This window comes from Astatotilapia calliptera, chromosome 14, assembly GCF_964374335.1.
Source record: "Astatotilapia calliptera chromosome 14, fAstCal68.1, whole genome shotgun sequence".
NCBI classification, from domain to species: domain Eukaryota; kingdom Metazoa; phylum Chordata; class Actinopteri; order Cichliformes; family Cichlidae; genus Astatotilapia; species Astatotilapia calliptera.
In genome coordinates this window covers 7,789,143-7,805,160 of record NC_137435.1, presented here as the reverse complement: position 1 = coordinate 7,805,160, position 16,018 = coordinate 7,789,143, and the positions used below count along the sequence as shown (strand labels likewise).

General features: G+C 38.0%; 1 protein-coding gene across 6 annotated transcripts in view; it reads left to right on the top strand.

Moving 5' to 3' along the window:
• The first annotated feature begins 760 nt into the window (after nt 1–760).
• tenm4 (teneurin transmembrane protein 4) overlaps nt 761–16,018 on the top strand; it is a 144,111-nt gene continuing 128,853 nt past the window's right edge. For all 6 annotated transcript variants that reach the window (XM_080289317.1, XM_080289316.1, XM_026192542.2 and 3 more), the window contains exon 1: nt 761–1,280. The gene's annotated coding sequence lies outside the window, so the exon portion shown is untranslated. The remainder of the gene's footprint in view (nt 1,281–16,018) is intronic.

Here is a 16,018-nt window from a genome sequence, read left to right as displayed (position 1 = left end):
GGATTTAGGATCAGAACCTGGCCAGACAAAAGTTTTGTCAGATGAAACAAGACAGATGGTCTCCTCGTTAACCTACCAAACTCTAGTGTCAGCGGTTTCAGCACAGGTTGAGGGAAACACCCTCATTCTCAAATGTTGCAATATTGAGCTGTACAACTTTATTAGTACATTTTAGGTTGCATTTACTAATGAAAGCCCATTTTAAACATCGTAGTTTTGACTTTATTGGAAACAATTCAGCTTTATCATATCAGCAGCAATTGCGACTTAACACAAAATCTACCATTTACCTTTAAATCGCAACTTAATGTTTCTTTATTCCCATTCCATTGATTTTACGAGTAGTAGGCAACCTTATTTAATGTTTCATCGACTATATTTGTAATGGTTAAGCATCTCCCTCCAAAATAAAACACTACACATGGACATTTTGAGTAACAGTAACTGGCACCCTGCACACATATGGAAGGGCGCACTTGCAGTGTGCAACACTAATTCTGGTTAATTATGACCTTTATAATTATTAAAAACGATGCGCTTTGACCAAAACTTAATAGGAGGACATCATTCACGTCTAACTTATTAAGTCCTAATTATGTTTCGGAAGTCTCCTTTAAAATTGTTATCTATCGAATATGTTTCTTAGGTTTTCCGTGTCTGGTGGAGAATAGGATGAAACACAATGTGTTGAATGTAAATAACATTAGGACAACCCCCCCCTGTAGGGTTATTACTAGAGCGATTTTCCGCGGAGAAAAACGGGCAGATATAGCGCCAGTAGCCCATACCGAAGGGGGCGACCACGCACAGTCGCTCACTCATCTATTCTCCAAACTCGTAATTGTAAATCGTGAGGGACCACGCAGCTTGCCATTCCCCAGCACGTCGGCTGGCGTGTCACCTTATCTCCCACTCTGTGTTCGGGGACTGTTTAACATATTTCTCCCTAAGGATTTTGAAGGCGTTCAATTAGGGCTGTGCATGTAAATGGGCATCTTGGACGGCTGCCTTTCTCGTCCATGTGTGCTGCTTCTCTGAGAGCACTGTAAGCAGCTGCAGCAACAGCAGCGGCACCTTGGAAGAGCAGGAGGAGGAGGATTTCTTTCAGCCGTACCGTGTCGTGCACAGTGGAAATACTCCGGTTACTATCAAAACGAAAGGGAGGGAAGAAGAAGACGGCGGCGAAGTAGAAGCATAAGAGCTTTTGGGGGAGCAATCCAGACTGAAATAGTGAATTGTCAACGGGACAGGCCTGCTTCGTTGGATGTGTCTTCAGAATGGTAAGGTTTATTTTACTGATTTTTGTGTGTGTGCCTGTGTTGCAGAAAACAGGGTCAGCGGCACACAAACATCATGCAGCAGCGGAGCAAAAACGGACAACTAACGCACGGAGCCGCGATCACTTCCACTACAGACGTGTGTTGTTTTTGAACATAGCGTTTGATTGTGCTGGCTCTTTGTAAATCTGCCCGCTTTGCTTTGCACGTTAAGAAGAGCGAGCGAGAGATTAACGGGGGCTTCGTGAGCGGTGCAGCACGGTAGGTTTACCTGCTCCTCGGTTTTAGCAGCCCAAAGGGTCTGCAGACCGCCTTAACATCGCGCTGTGTAGATCTGACATCGAGCAAAAGGATCAAAAAGTCCATACTTGCTTTTCCTGGCAGGCTGAGGATTAGGAATGGCTGCAGCGTGTCCTAAATGATGTGAGGTAGGCACATAAATAAGGATGTGGAAGGACTGAATTTAGGTAGATGAAAATACTGTGATGTATGACTGTAAGCCTAACCTTGTGTTGTACAGTGACTGACTCTAAGAGTAGGCTGCGACATTACATTATGTTACAAGTCATTTATTTATTTATTTGTTGTGAAAATCATGGGGCAAATGAATGGGTTTGAAGTGTCTGGGACCCCCCCCCCCCCCCCCCCCCACACACACACACACACACCTTGTCTTTTTTAAAATACAGGTGGGTCCATATTCAACTTTGCAGGAGCCTTATAGTGGAGTAGCAGTACCAGCCTAGTGAATTGTGTCGGCAGCTTTTAAATGAAGCATGAAGCAAGGCCCAGGGAATACTGCATAGCTGATTTACTGCAGCATAATAATAGTAATAATATTAATAACTAATAATATTAATACAGGGCGTACTTTGGTCTTTATAGACACACACACACACACACACACACACACACACACACACACACACACACACACACATATATATAGATATAAGTGACAATATAACTGTAACACAACATCACTGTAAATTTAATACTGTTTCACTCTGACTTTTTATAAAATCTTTTTAAGTTTCCAAAGTCGAGCCCTCCAAGCTGGGTTATCACACAGGGTCACAATCGAACCAACTGAATTAACTAAGGTGAATAAATAAATCCCCTTATTTAAATTAATGCAGCATACAAACATTTGCGAGTGAAGGGCACTCAGACTCGGCAAGTTGTGAGGCTAACACACACACCCACACTTATGAGAATAGTATGCTGCTCGTAGATTTTTGGCCTCGTGCTACATCACGGTGATAGATTTTGTCGAGTTGCTAATGATGTCTAACTAGAAATAAAGTCATACCAAAGAATTGTGTAAAAAAAAAAAAAAAAAAAAAAAAAAATTAACACAAAACATAAACTGATAACAAACAGATTAGAATGCATTTGTCATGCATTTGAATAATCAACAATTTGCCACTCAGTCACATAGTCTTATAAGTAGTAGTTGGTTCTAAAAAGTGAAGTTTCTCTGTCAGAGGGAACATTTTTAAGAATGTTTATAAACTGAGAAAAGGTACTGCAGTGTTTCTTGTCTCTGCTGATAGTCCAGCTTTTCTCAAGACTTGCTTTAGTCAACCAGAACATTAAGAAACTACTCTGTGTACGTGGCGAGATTACACAGAACAGAACTCACAAGTGACATTGGTAGTAGCGGGATGAGTGACCTCTGATATGAGAGGTTAAAGCCAGGGGAATCCAGGGGCCCTCTGTCCTCTATGGCAAGTGTTTGGAGTGAACATCAAATGAGAAGTCTGAAGTTGTTAGGTCCCGTCGAGGTTAACCTTTGTAGAACAGGGCTGCATTCTCTCAGTTGTCTTTGTCGTGCTGATGAGCTCTGAGAAGCAGTCTCAGCACTAGTTCTCTGCATGATAAGAGGGGGAACAGCCCTCCCTTTGTGGTCACAAATGAAAAATCTGTTGCATGTCTTTTTGCCTTAGTTGTCATTTTATTGTGAACTGAATGCGCAGCTATTCTCCAAGGGACAGATGGCTGAAAGAAAGATGACATCAAAGTTGCGGTTGGACCTTGTTATATTCTATAACCGATTGTTATGTTTGAACTAATGTTGGCAGTGTTCGGGGGCAGAAGGATGACAGAGAGGAAACAATGAAATGGTTCATTCCCCATGGAGTTTTCCAGGGGGGATATTGTGTATTTCAAGTAATAATTGTTGTAGGAACTGTACCATCATCTAGGGAGCAAAAATGATAGCACGTTTGGGTGAAGAGTACGTCCTCTTTGATCAGTGGGAAGAGCACGACGATAGGCAGGATGTGACATCAGGTAAATGCTGTATTCCTGTCCATTTAAATAATGGATCCATCATTTAAATGGACAGGAATACAGCATTTACCTGTTTTGCTCGACTAAAAACCTTAAATTGATCAGGGTGTCAATAAAGTCAAAACTACTATCTGTGATACGTTTCTTGTATACTATCTCTTAGTTTTTTCTGCTAATTTATACAGTGTGTGATCCACATGCTTTTTCATCTTAGAAGCTCTGAGTGCAACAAAGGCAGAGGTGAATTATCTAGTGTGGAGCATTATGTTTAGTTGAAGCTGCAGTCTGTCATGCTGTGATTTATCACATATAGAGCTAATGGCTAGCTGTCACGATTACACGACATGAAAGCTAAGCAATACGTGCACACTTTTCTCACTCAAGCGTGCCCACACAAACGCACACGCGCACAAACACCTCTTTTTTTTTTTCCCTAATGTTGACACGCCAGCTCCAGACTTTGCGTGACAAGTCGAGGACACTGTAAAAATCAAAAGCATGTGGTGCTACCGAATGACCAGCTAATCAAGCATAGCAGTTCTTTCTGGAAAATCAGACCTCCTTAGTACTACTAATAACACTAGATCAGGTCTTTTGTGAATTTTATGCTGAATCATTCTAATTGGACGTGCACAAAACTGAAGTAAAAGAGCAGGGACTTGTCAACCTGACTTTAAAAATAGAACTCTTTTTTTTTTTCCGAGGCAGTCTGTTTTAGTGCTTTTAGAAAGCTTCATGGGGTTTGTTGTGAGTTGGTAAATCAACAAAAATGTGAAGTGACAAGTGCCTGAAAAAACTGAAAAAGCTAAGGACTTTTTAAACAACTAAAGAGGCTGAAAATTGCAATGCAGAGCAGTTCGCAGTTGAATTCACCTTGGTGGTTTCGGTTCCTTGAAAAAACATACCTCAAGAAGTTAACTTTGATGCTGTATTGCTGCTGTGCCGCCTGCACTGGGGCCCATTTCACTAGGTAAACAAAGAGAAATCCAAAAGTCCCAGATAAAAAAAAAAAAAAAAAGAGAGAGGTTCTTTTTTAATTTAATATTATTCTCTTACAGATTTATTAATGAAGGGAAATATGAACAAACAAACATTTGATCTCACGTCAGGTGTGCTGAAATCCTTTTTTTGTTTGAATGTGTGTTGCAGTTTATGGCATCATTTAAAAAAAGAAGTGGAATCTTACACCTGTATGGGGCTTTGAAAGTCAGAATCACTCAAAGTATTCGAGGAGTGAGATTGAGGGTGAAATTATGCACTTGAGCCCCCGGACACAGGATAGTATTTCTCCTCTTGGGAACACGGCAACAGACTCCCCTTTGTGTCCGACATTTCATAGTATGCGTGTAGCAATTTTTTAAGATGACTCTCGCTGCTGCAGAAGCTAATGACAACTTGCAGGTGTTGTACTGATTATCCTTACAAATTCTACTTTGATATATGCTTGTCTGCTCAGTGGCACAACAGAGCACTAGCCTGTTTTTCTTACGCTATACTACGTTATCCTCCCATATCTGATTTCATTTTAGATAGAAAAGAAGAAAAATCAAAGTAAAGTGGTTAGTTGAACTAAGGGCACATTTATAGTGATAGCCATAGTTCATGCATTAATCATCGTTTATGGCTTAAAACCAGCCGTTCTGTTGTGCAGAGACTATTTTGTATATTTTTTAAGTGAAATTTCTTACCAGTTGCTGTTATTTTATGTGTTGTTGTTGGATATAACGTTATTGTCTATGCCACTGATTTGATTTGAAAAGGATGAAGAAAAAAATAGACTTTGTTAAAGAAATGTAACATCATTGGCAGCGGCTGTTTCTTTCTTGCCACTGGCTACTTGTTGGTCTGTTTCCTGCTTCTGCAAATGACATGTTCAGATCACCAGTTCGTGTACAGTAAACACCTTGGGCAGGCTCATGATTATAACCACAGGGTGTCTGAATGTAATAGCTAAAGTCATTAACTTAGCACCAGAGTATATCCTTTTATTTTAATTAGAGACAAATCAAAGGAAGGTTGAACGAGACCTCTCCTTCAAACTTAAACTACACCCTGAATAAATAATAGCTGCCAAAAATCAACATTCTCCTTTTTAATTGCATTAGATGCTTATAAAAGAAGTGTCAGAATTTCAGCTCTCTCACGAAGCACAAATTAAAATTTCAAATGTTTACTTTAGGCCAGAATTACAGAGAGCTAAAGCGAACAAACAAAAAAGAAATAGATAAAACAAAACAGCAGCTATGTTCTCAAAAAAATGTAAAATTATTTTACATCGATTGAGAATATTTGAATCAGTTCCAGTGGTCATTTTTTGCATTTTTATAGATATCAGCTGCCCTTTCTACTCTCTCGTATCAAAAACCTTACAAAACGCCGGTTTCCTATTGTTCACTCACAGTTTCACTTCTACTTTAGGTTACAGGTAATGGCTTTGTTTGTAACTCCAAACGGTCGCAGCACAGGGCCGCCCCTTCCTGAGCCTGGTTCTGCCGGAGGTTTCTTCCTCTTAAAAGGGAGTTTTTCCTTCCCACTGTCGCCAAAGTGCTTGCTCATAGGGGGTCATATGATTGTTGTGTTTTTCTCTGTATGCATTATTGTAGGGTCTGCCTTACAAAATAAAGCACCTTGAGGTGACTGTTGTTGTGATTTGGCATTGTATAAATAAATAAATTGTATCGAATTGAACATGTGTGCATACAACATACAACCAGATTTTGTAAGTCACCACAGTGCCTCAACTACTTGTATTCTGTCATTTTATAACCTTTTCTTGTGTTTATCTAAAAATGCAGATGTAATACTGTGGCAGTTTCTGCCTATGGATAGAAAATAGTATTAAATATTTTATAATTTATCAATATATTCTATTAGAATAAATATTATCTTGACAACACTTCATTGCTTAAAAAAAAATTGTAAATGCTATTAGAAACTTAGTTCTAGAGTAATTCCAATTATTAGTACTGCCCAGGATTTAGAAGTTAGAACTTTGAAATACATAAATCTCGAACATCTTAGTCTGCTTTGTTATCCTATTTTCTTTTTCACAAATTAGAGGGAAGCAAGCATAAGCATGGCTTAAACTGACAGGACCTCATTCCCACATTTAAATATGGTTCTGGACAAGTAATGGGACGAATGACCATCTCAGTAGGGTCATTAGATCTGATGGTTGCCTTGCATGGTTGTTAACAGCCAAATAATATGAGGCCATTTTAGAGGACCAGGTGCACTTAGTGCAAACACTGTTCTCTGAGCTTATCTCCATATTCTCAGATGATAATGCCCCCAGCGTATTCGGCAGCTTCTTGAACGCCAGGATATAGTCAGGTAGTTTCATGATAATTTCTCACTTGTCCTTTTTTAAGAATGTCAAATTTAACAGTTAAAGAAAGGTTGTTGGTGCTCGCAGGATCTTTGCCAGTTAACAGTTGCAAAATGTGGTTGTACCAAAAATATGCTGTCATTTTAAACAGTTCATCTTTATATTTATATTATTATTATTATTATTATTATTATTTATAGTTGTATTGTTCAGTACTTTGGTCTACCAGGTGTGTTTTTAAAGTGCTATATAAATAAATGATGATGATGATGATGATTTCACTGTTATTTAAATACAGCTAAATCACAACAACAGTTGCCTTTAACTACTTTATACTATAAGGTAAAAACATTACAGTATCACAGAGAAAAAACCCCAACAATCATTCGATCCCCTATGAGCAGGCTTGTGCAACAATAGCAAGGAAAAACTATCTTTTAATAGGAAGAAAGTGAGGCTCAGGCAGGGGCAGGCATTTGCCTTGACCTGTTTTGGGTGTGGGGAAAGAGAAGAGAAAAAGGAGACGGGACAAATACACATACAGATTTTTTTTTTCCTATTAACCATCTACGTCTTTTCCAGGAAGATAGCGGTCAAAACTGCAATTTTTTTTTTTTTTTTAATGAATGTTATTTTTTTTCTTGACTAGAATTGCAGTATAATCTAATAGAAATATAGAGTTAGATCACACATGAGGCAAAAATCTGAATTCTAACATGCTTAGATTTTTTCACGAAAGCATTCAATTACTCACTTGTACCCAATACAATGCTAGTTTGTGCCTTGCATGTTATATTGTTCTAATCCACGGGTTCCCCTGAGTTTTTACTCTTGAAGTTGATATGAGTACACTTATTTTGACTAATTATGTTAGGCTAAATGATTCATTGCTGTATGTCAACAAGGTTAACCATGACTTGAAGTACTACAGCTGGTATAGCCTACATTTGTCTTCAAGCAGGAATTGGGAAATAAATTCCCCTGGGTCTCTTGTCACCCAAAGCGTATGCAGAGCTGCATGTCCACAGCTCAGCTGTTTCCTTGAAGGTTTAGATGCACTACATAAACCAAAACCAAATCTTGGTAAGGCTCAATAATAATCACTCTATTGAGACCAGTGAAATAGCTTTGGTTTTAAGTTGAATTTCCTCAAATATTTGAAAAAAAAATATTAAAGCAAATGCAAAACAAAATGGACCATTGAGGCAGCAAATTAAGCAAACTGAGATGGTCCACAGCCTAAAATGTGTCATAAATTGAATGTCAAAGTGGAAATTATCAAGCAGTTTGGTCTAAAAGAGCAGATTTGACATCCCTGGCCTTCCAAACCTTTGTTTGATTGCCCATCATGCACTAAAAAAAAAAACTACACTGATGGAGAAAAATTGAGGCTGACCATTTCAAACTGCTCTCAACTACTGCTCACAGACTTACTCTGCCCAACTGTCGGGTCAATGTGTTTTACACCACTTGAGTTAAATGCAGTGCAGCAATTTGCCCCACTCACATTGTTGCGTGTATATGCTGTGGCCTGCTACAGCTATGGACAGTAGATGGAAAAGCTAGTAATGTGATGACTGAACCTCAGCTCATGTTGAACTTGAGAAAGTGACAGGAATTACAACATGTCCTTGCAGTGTTTGAAAGTCGCATTATGAGGGTGATTTAGCTGGCAGGCGTCACGTTCCTTGCATCTATCACACTAACAAAGTGGCATCTTATATTTTCTGTGTCTTCGAATCCTCCCATCAGAACAGCGTCCCTTGTGGCATTTCATCATGACCAGGATAATCTTATGCAAGATAGTGAAACAGCAGTTAATTTGCAGGTAATTAAACCCTAGTGATTTGCAGTTGAAAAAGCAGCATATACAATAAGAAGTCAATATGGCTATATAATGTTATGAATAATAATAGGGCCACAGCAATGCCAGTACCGTACTTTTATTTGAATCACTGCACGGATTTATAGGGGGTGCTGACACAGAGCTCTGAAAATCGAAAAATGAGTTCATGTCCTTACTGTATTAGTTTGGTTTTTCAGAAGCGCCATCCACCCAAGTCCAAACACCCTTTGCTTTGTGTAACTGTCCCAGGCTCATGTTACATGGTGCAAGAAAGAACAGCATTGCTGAAGGCAAAGATGTGATGCCAGTTTATTAAAGTAACCACCCTGTCTCCTCTTCTAAAAATTACTATGCCATCCAATGAAACTCAATTCTCAGACACATTTTGAGGGAAGCATATTTTGTCTAAGCCTTAGTACCTTTCTAATATAAATAAATCTCATCTTTAAATAACTTAAAACATTTACATTTTGACAGTAGTCTGCGTGAGGAGTGGTTCAGTAATAACCTACATTAAGTTTAACTCTCATGTTGGGTTGTTGGTTCTTAGTCCCTTTTTTAAGTTTAGGCTAGAATTAGTCATCAAAACCACGTGTTTAGGTCAACAAAAAGATAATGGTTTTGGTTAAAATAGACTTTTTCACAGCATCAACTTTTTTTGGAAGCTTCTCCTCCCTTTTCCAGGTTTCCAGGGTTACATGTCCCGCTCATCTAATGTAGGTGTAAGATTAGGTAAGCAAGAACATCAATTGCACTGATATGTTGATTACACGCATATTTATGAAATGTCGCAAACCATACATTTCGTGAGAATTGAAGCGCAAGTGAGAAGACAGTTTAATGTATGGGAATAACCTGCTGTGACAGGTGGTAGCAGGCCTTGTTACTACCCTGATTTAAAAATTGGAGACTGCAGATTGTGTCTGGTCTGGAACAAACATGGCTGTTATTTAGTCAATGCTCAGCAGAGATGTTTTTACCAAACTGTAGTGCCTGAAAACAGATCTGAATGTTTTCTAATTTTGTAAATGTAGTAAGTATTTGAACTTTTTGTTTGTTTGAGATTAATGAAATCTACTCATGAAAGGCTGGATTACAGTGTTTAGTTGTGACAATGGTTAGCAGGTTGTTGGGCAACAAAACATACATGCTATATTATATTATATCTTAACTTATGTTGCTTAAATTTGGCTTGAGATTGATTAAGGTCTTAGTAGGCATCGTGATTACTTGGGAGTTTAAAGTTTTACTCTGCAGTGCTACAGACTGTTTGTAAGATTTAACTTCAAAGTGCTTGACTTCAGTCCTGAATCCCTCTCTAATCTCACACTAATTTGTTGCTTTTAGTTTAAGCTATGATTGCTGTGACAGAGACATTTTTAGAGGATGTGATTTAGGACTACATGAAAGGGAAGATGCAGGACATTTAGAAGCTTATCATACTCCTGACTGATTAAGCCTTTTTAAAAGAAATTAAAAACATTTTCAGATCAGAGTGTTTTTATAAGGTTGGCATCCACTTGCTGTCAGCATCTGTTAGTACTTTGTCTTCTGAATTATATGTCCAAGACTTTATATGCTTCTAAAATGTAGAAAGCGCTAATATGAACTGTTCAATTCTTGTACTGTATGTATTTGGCTATTAGCATAGGGGTTTGCATGTTTGTGTGTATGTGTGTTTGTGTTTGGCAGGGGGTCTCTTTTTACTTTAATATAGGATTATAATATTTAAGTGTCATATGGATAAGAGCCTAAAAGTATGTTAATTCAGCTCATGGATAAGAAGAGCACTGTGGGCTTTACTGCCAGCTGCTACCTGAACGCAGTTTTATTTACCTTTGTATGCCTGGGCAACGCTTACCATGGGGTAATATAGTCTGCCTGTAGCCATCAGTAGAGCTCTGGAAACATTTATTTAGGGAAAGGACTGGTGAAATTATCTTTTCATTTCTTTGAGTCTTACTAATCCAACTAATCTGATGTTGTTTCAGGAAGGAAACAATCCCCTTTGATTTTGATTTTGTCTTTGCGAGTGTCACTTGGTGTCAAGGTTCCTCTTTGTAGCTACTGAAGTTTAACTACATGGGAAGATTTTCTGTGCCATAAAGTTCTTGGTCCAAACTTCTGACTGAAAACTGGTTGAAACTGGCTGCTTATATCTGAGTCATCAAAGTCCTGTCAACAGCACTTTCTTTCATCATCGTGACATCTGTGACATAACATTATGATTGTTTGAAAAAAAAAAAAGAACCCAGTCCATTTTTAAAATTTTCCTTCCAAACTGAATTCAGATTCCACAGATTTGCAAGTTTTTTTTAAATCCAATGGCACTAAAAGTCTTTGTTCCTTCAGAAAACTGGCATTTTTGAAACCTGCTGCATATTGCACCTGCATTGGGGGGATTTCAGGGGCAGGGAAGTGTGGAAAAGAAGTTGTCAATATATTTTGCAAGTGTTAGGCAGCAAAGTGGAGTGATAGCTCTCAAGGGGGATGGCCTTAAGCTGTTATTCTATAAATATTAATAAAGCCCACTAGCCTGCCTGGAAGGAAGCTAGCAGTTTGCTCAAGTCACTGACAGGGCTTCAATGTGACAAGTTGTGAAAAGAGTGACGAGATGGCAAGGAAGTGGTAAGATGACATTTAGTGACAGGCCTCATTGTTCAAAAATGAAACGTCATCACTAAAAATGGAAGCTAAGTTTGCTGACCTGTCCCATGCAAAATTCAAATAGAGAAAACAATACAGGTGTGAGTTTTATTTACTTTACATTAACCAACAAAATACATAAATCACTGTAAGAAGCTTTGTAAACATTGATTGACATGTGTTTATGTGATCACCTACAAGCTGCATTAGCCATTGTGATTGCAAACATATTTTCACAGTGGACTACTTGACACAAACACATGTTTTACTAATGTGACTTGTTACCCTGTGTCTGACTTATGTTCATGAAAGTGTCTGCAATCTGGTTATTGTGTATTTTTATTGTTATCGGAGCACTTGAAACTTACAGTGGCCTGTTTATCCACATGGCTGCCTAACTGGAAGAATAATGGAACCAACAATGTAGACAAGAATAGAAGATTTTGGCTGCTGCTGACATTGCTCTGCCAAGATGCACTTGTTGTATGCAGCAAAGACTAAGCAGCAACACAGCGCTTTGGCATGCTCGTAGATGCAAAGCATTTGCTTTGTTTGTATTTCTTTCACGAGCTACAGTAGCCTACATGCAGATGTTGTTTTATTGAGAGTTTAGAACAACAGAGGCGAAAATTAAACCATGAAAGTGATATTGATAGGCATAAAAAGGAATATAGAGGAGTATACACATATAGTGTGTTCGTGTGTGTGTGTTATTTAAACGGTTGTTTTCCCCCCAAGCACTTTATCTAAATGCTGTTTTGACACTGAATAATAAAATATCACTTTTACATTAATAAGAAATATATATATATTGTGATATAATGTGTCTTTCTATTAATCGGCACATCAGTTTTTCCCATACTATGGCACATCATTGTTATTGAATCAAGTGACATTGTTAATGACCTGTAACTGCACCATTTCCTTTATGAATAGGACATGTTTTAATCTAAATTAAACTATTGCATATACGTACATGACTTCAATATGGCAACAGCTATGACCATTACGCAATAGCATCATTCTGCAGGCTTATGCTTAACCACAGTATTTGTGTTAATGGCGTTTCACACTAGTGAGGAGATAATTCCTGTGTGCCAAGGTGTAAATTTGAGCAGCTTTGATTTTAAGCACTTTAGCATTCAAGATGAGGGTGTAATTTAGTTGACAAAAAGCTTTATTGTCAACTTATTTAATTCCTGTATGAAAATCTGGTTTTTAATATGGCTTGGCTATTATAAAATTGCTTATCTTTCTCAGTAATTATGACCTATCTGGAAGAAGTCATTTTTTATGATGCACTCAGGGTCAACATTGTATCATACAAAATCGTGTTGCACTAATTATATAAGCAATCATCAAAGTAGACTAGTAAATGAGCAAATTTGACTAGACCTGCTAGTTTGAAGTTCTTTTCAAATAATCAACCAAAGCTGTGATATTTAAGACCTTGGGGAATACTTACCTTGCCAAGTTGTCTAGGCAAGCAAATCCAAATCCTATACAGGAGCACATATAGTACTTACCATGTAGCTCTTAATACTCTACTGGAGTAGGCGTGCATAGTGATTACAGAACATACAGTAGAACCTTTACGATCTGTTTCGTACTTCAGTGTATTTGTTTTTTTATTGAGTCAAGATAAAAATGTAGATTTTTTTTGTATTGTCTTGCAAAAATATCTAATTGTACTGTATATATAGTGTATAAATAGGCCGACAGGACTCAACCCATTTACAGCACATTTGTGGAACTAAGCAGTTTGTGTACAAGTAAACTATGTTCAAACTGAATGGACATTCTGTCTTTTCTAAGAACTCTTGCAAATCCTCTATTGGCAGATGCTCATGTGGCTGGGTCCACATACTGTGTCAGTCACAAAGCAACCATAATGACAGTGCAGACATTGCAATGTGATTGTTTTCATTAAAAGGGCTGCGAGCTGCTCAATTTGGTAATGCTGTTTGTCCGAAACATGTACCCTCTGTAACTACAAACAGTTTTTTTGGTGAAGTGTTTCTCTCACTTATTCTTTGTTGTATTTATTGATTTAGCAATGAATGTACTAAAATATCAATTTTGGATGCTTTTAAAAAAAGTCAGCACTCCACAGTTTATCATTTTCAGCTTTACAACAAAAGCTTTGTAGTGATTCTCCAGTGGAGGGCTTTTATTTTGAAGCCCTTAGGCTTTTACAGTATTTCATGACAACTCAATCAGTAGGTTGAATTGTCATAAATCGGAACATTCGCTATTATCTGTTTAACTGGAACTGTAGGGACAAAACAAATTCAAAAGGACATTGACTCCCACGTTACTCTGGAGCAGAAGTAAATAATCAGATTATTAATTAGATAAAGATGTTGTGCCAATCTATACCCCGTGATGCTCACACAACGCGTCATGGCGTGATAGTTTTCCCAAGCCGGGATCATTATGTGACATCATGGTGGTCACCCCCTACTGTGAGGATGCAGTGTAAATAGAACTTAGTGTGGCATGCAGTGTTGTGGCTGTGAAAAAATCCCCCCAGCAACATTAAGCCTGCACATAGTCAACCTCATTGAAACTTAAGCTGCCAACTTTTGATGTGGATGAGATGATTTACATTCATGCATAGTTAGCTGGAAGCAACAGAGCTTAGAGTCAAATGTCAAACTCAAAATGCATTAGATTTATGTTACCTTTTGCCTTTTTGAAAACCATACATTTTCATTTTTATTTCATTAAAAAACTGAAATATTATTTGTCAGTTATGCTTAGAAAAAGAAAAACAATGCAAAAACACTTTCCATACTTTATTTTTACATATTCATATACAGGCGTCTATGTAAACCTGTGAAAGACTAAGTACATGCTTACTGCTTCCTGTTGTATCTGAATAAACTACAAGACTTCTGGAACGATGTCTTTTGGAAAGACAAGAGCAAAGTGGAGACGTTTGGCACCACCAAACACAGTATATCAGCACAAACACCGCATAGCAACTGTCAAACACAATGGTGGAGGAGTGATTCTTTGTGCTTTTTGCACAGCCACAGGACCTTGGCACCTTGCAGCTATCGAGTCGACCATGAACTCAAAGTATCAAAGCATTCTAGAATCAAACATGAGGGAATCTTTCCAACAGCTAAAGCTTGGCCCAAACTGGATAACGCTACAGGACGATGATCCCAAACACACCAGCAAATTGGAAAAAGAAGAGAGTCGAGGTGTGGCCCACTAAAAGTCAAGATATCAACGGCTGAAATACTGTGACAGAACCTTAAGAGAGCTGTGCTTATAATGTAATGAATGCTTGTAAACCTCAATAAGAGGTAAAGAAGAGTGGGTTAAAATTATTCCACAATGATGTGAAGCTCTGATGCAAACATAAAGGAAATGATTACTTCAAGAAATTGCTTCTAAAGGTGGTTCTACATGCTATTGAATCGCAGTGTACTTACCTTTTCAAAGTACTGCACAGAGTCCTATGAAAACCTTTTTCCATTGACTGTATGTGCACACAGAGGAGTCTTGTGTAGCAGTCGTCAACATTTCTATTGTTGAAACTATTAAATAAGAAATTCACAACCACTTTACAAGGAAGATAATATTTTGTTTGGGTGACTGAACTCATTTTTCCCTCGCAGAGATCCCTGCATCATACACATACACTCCATTTGCTGTTAAGTATTTTCTTGGAGAAAAATCTGTTGCACAATAGGACTTTATGTTAACCAGTTAAAAAGTTTAAAGCAATAGTATGTTTCAAAAAAATACATTTGAGAACATATCATGACAGATGCATTGCAATAGTATGCGGTTGCAGAGTTTCTGCCAGTATTCAGGTAGACTTAGATGAAAGCTGTTTGACTCAAAAGCTTTGCTTCTGGATTTATTTTTAGAAATTGGACTTTCGCGCAGCATATGGAAACACGGTTCTTGGATTATGCTGTATCATAAGCTGTGGATCAGAGTGACGTCTGTTTAAATGTGCCTTTTGTATGCAGAATCACTAGTCACTCAGGTTAAGTGATACCTCACCTGAAATCTTTTAAGTGTGAAATCACTGCATCAAAAGTAACAGCAGCTGTGGTTAGTCAACAAATGTTTTTGTATTTGTGCTGTCATTTTATTGCATGGCTCTTGGAACATTGTGAAGACACTGCACCCACTTGTGATATTGCTTTTCAAGAAAAGAAAGAAACTTTCACCATCACTGGTATGTCGGGTTTTGAGTATTGTTTTACAGTTACACGTATTTCTTTGTACATATAACTATTAGTAGACATAAGTTATGTTCAAAATTGCTGCTGCAATTCCTGCTGAAGGAAGTCACTGGTCATAAAAATCGTTTGATGGTCCTGTGCACCGACACATGACCTTTTACACAATAATGCAATGTGTTCTTGGATCAGAGAGCTTATTCCTAATTTCACAGCCAGCTTGCATTTTCAGAAATCCTATTTGCAGGCTAAAGTATTTTGCTGTCATTTTTATATGTAGTACATGTGCACTGCTGAATAAGTAATGGGGGTTGCCACAGCATGCATGCATTAACACTGTAGATCAACAGAGTTGCTCAATGCACTTCAAACCCACTAACTCTACTGAGTGCCCTCACAGCCTCTTCCAGTTCGAAAT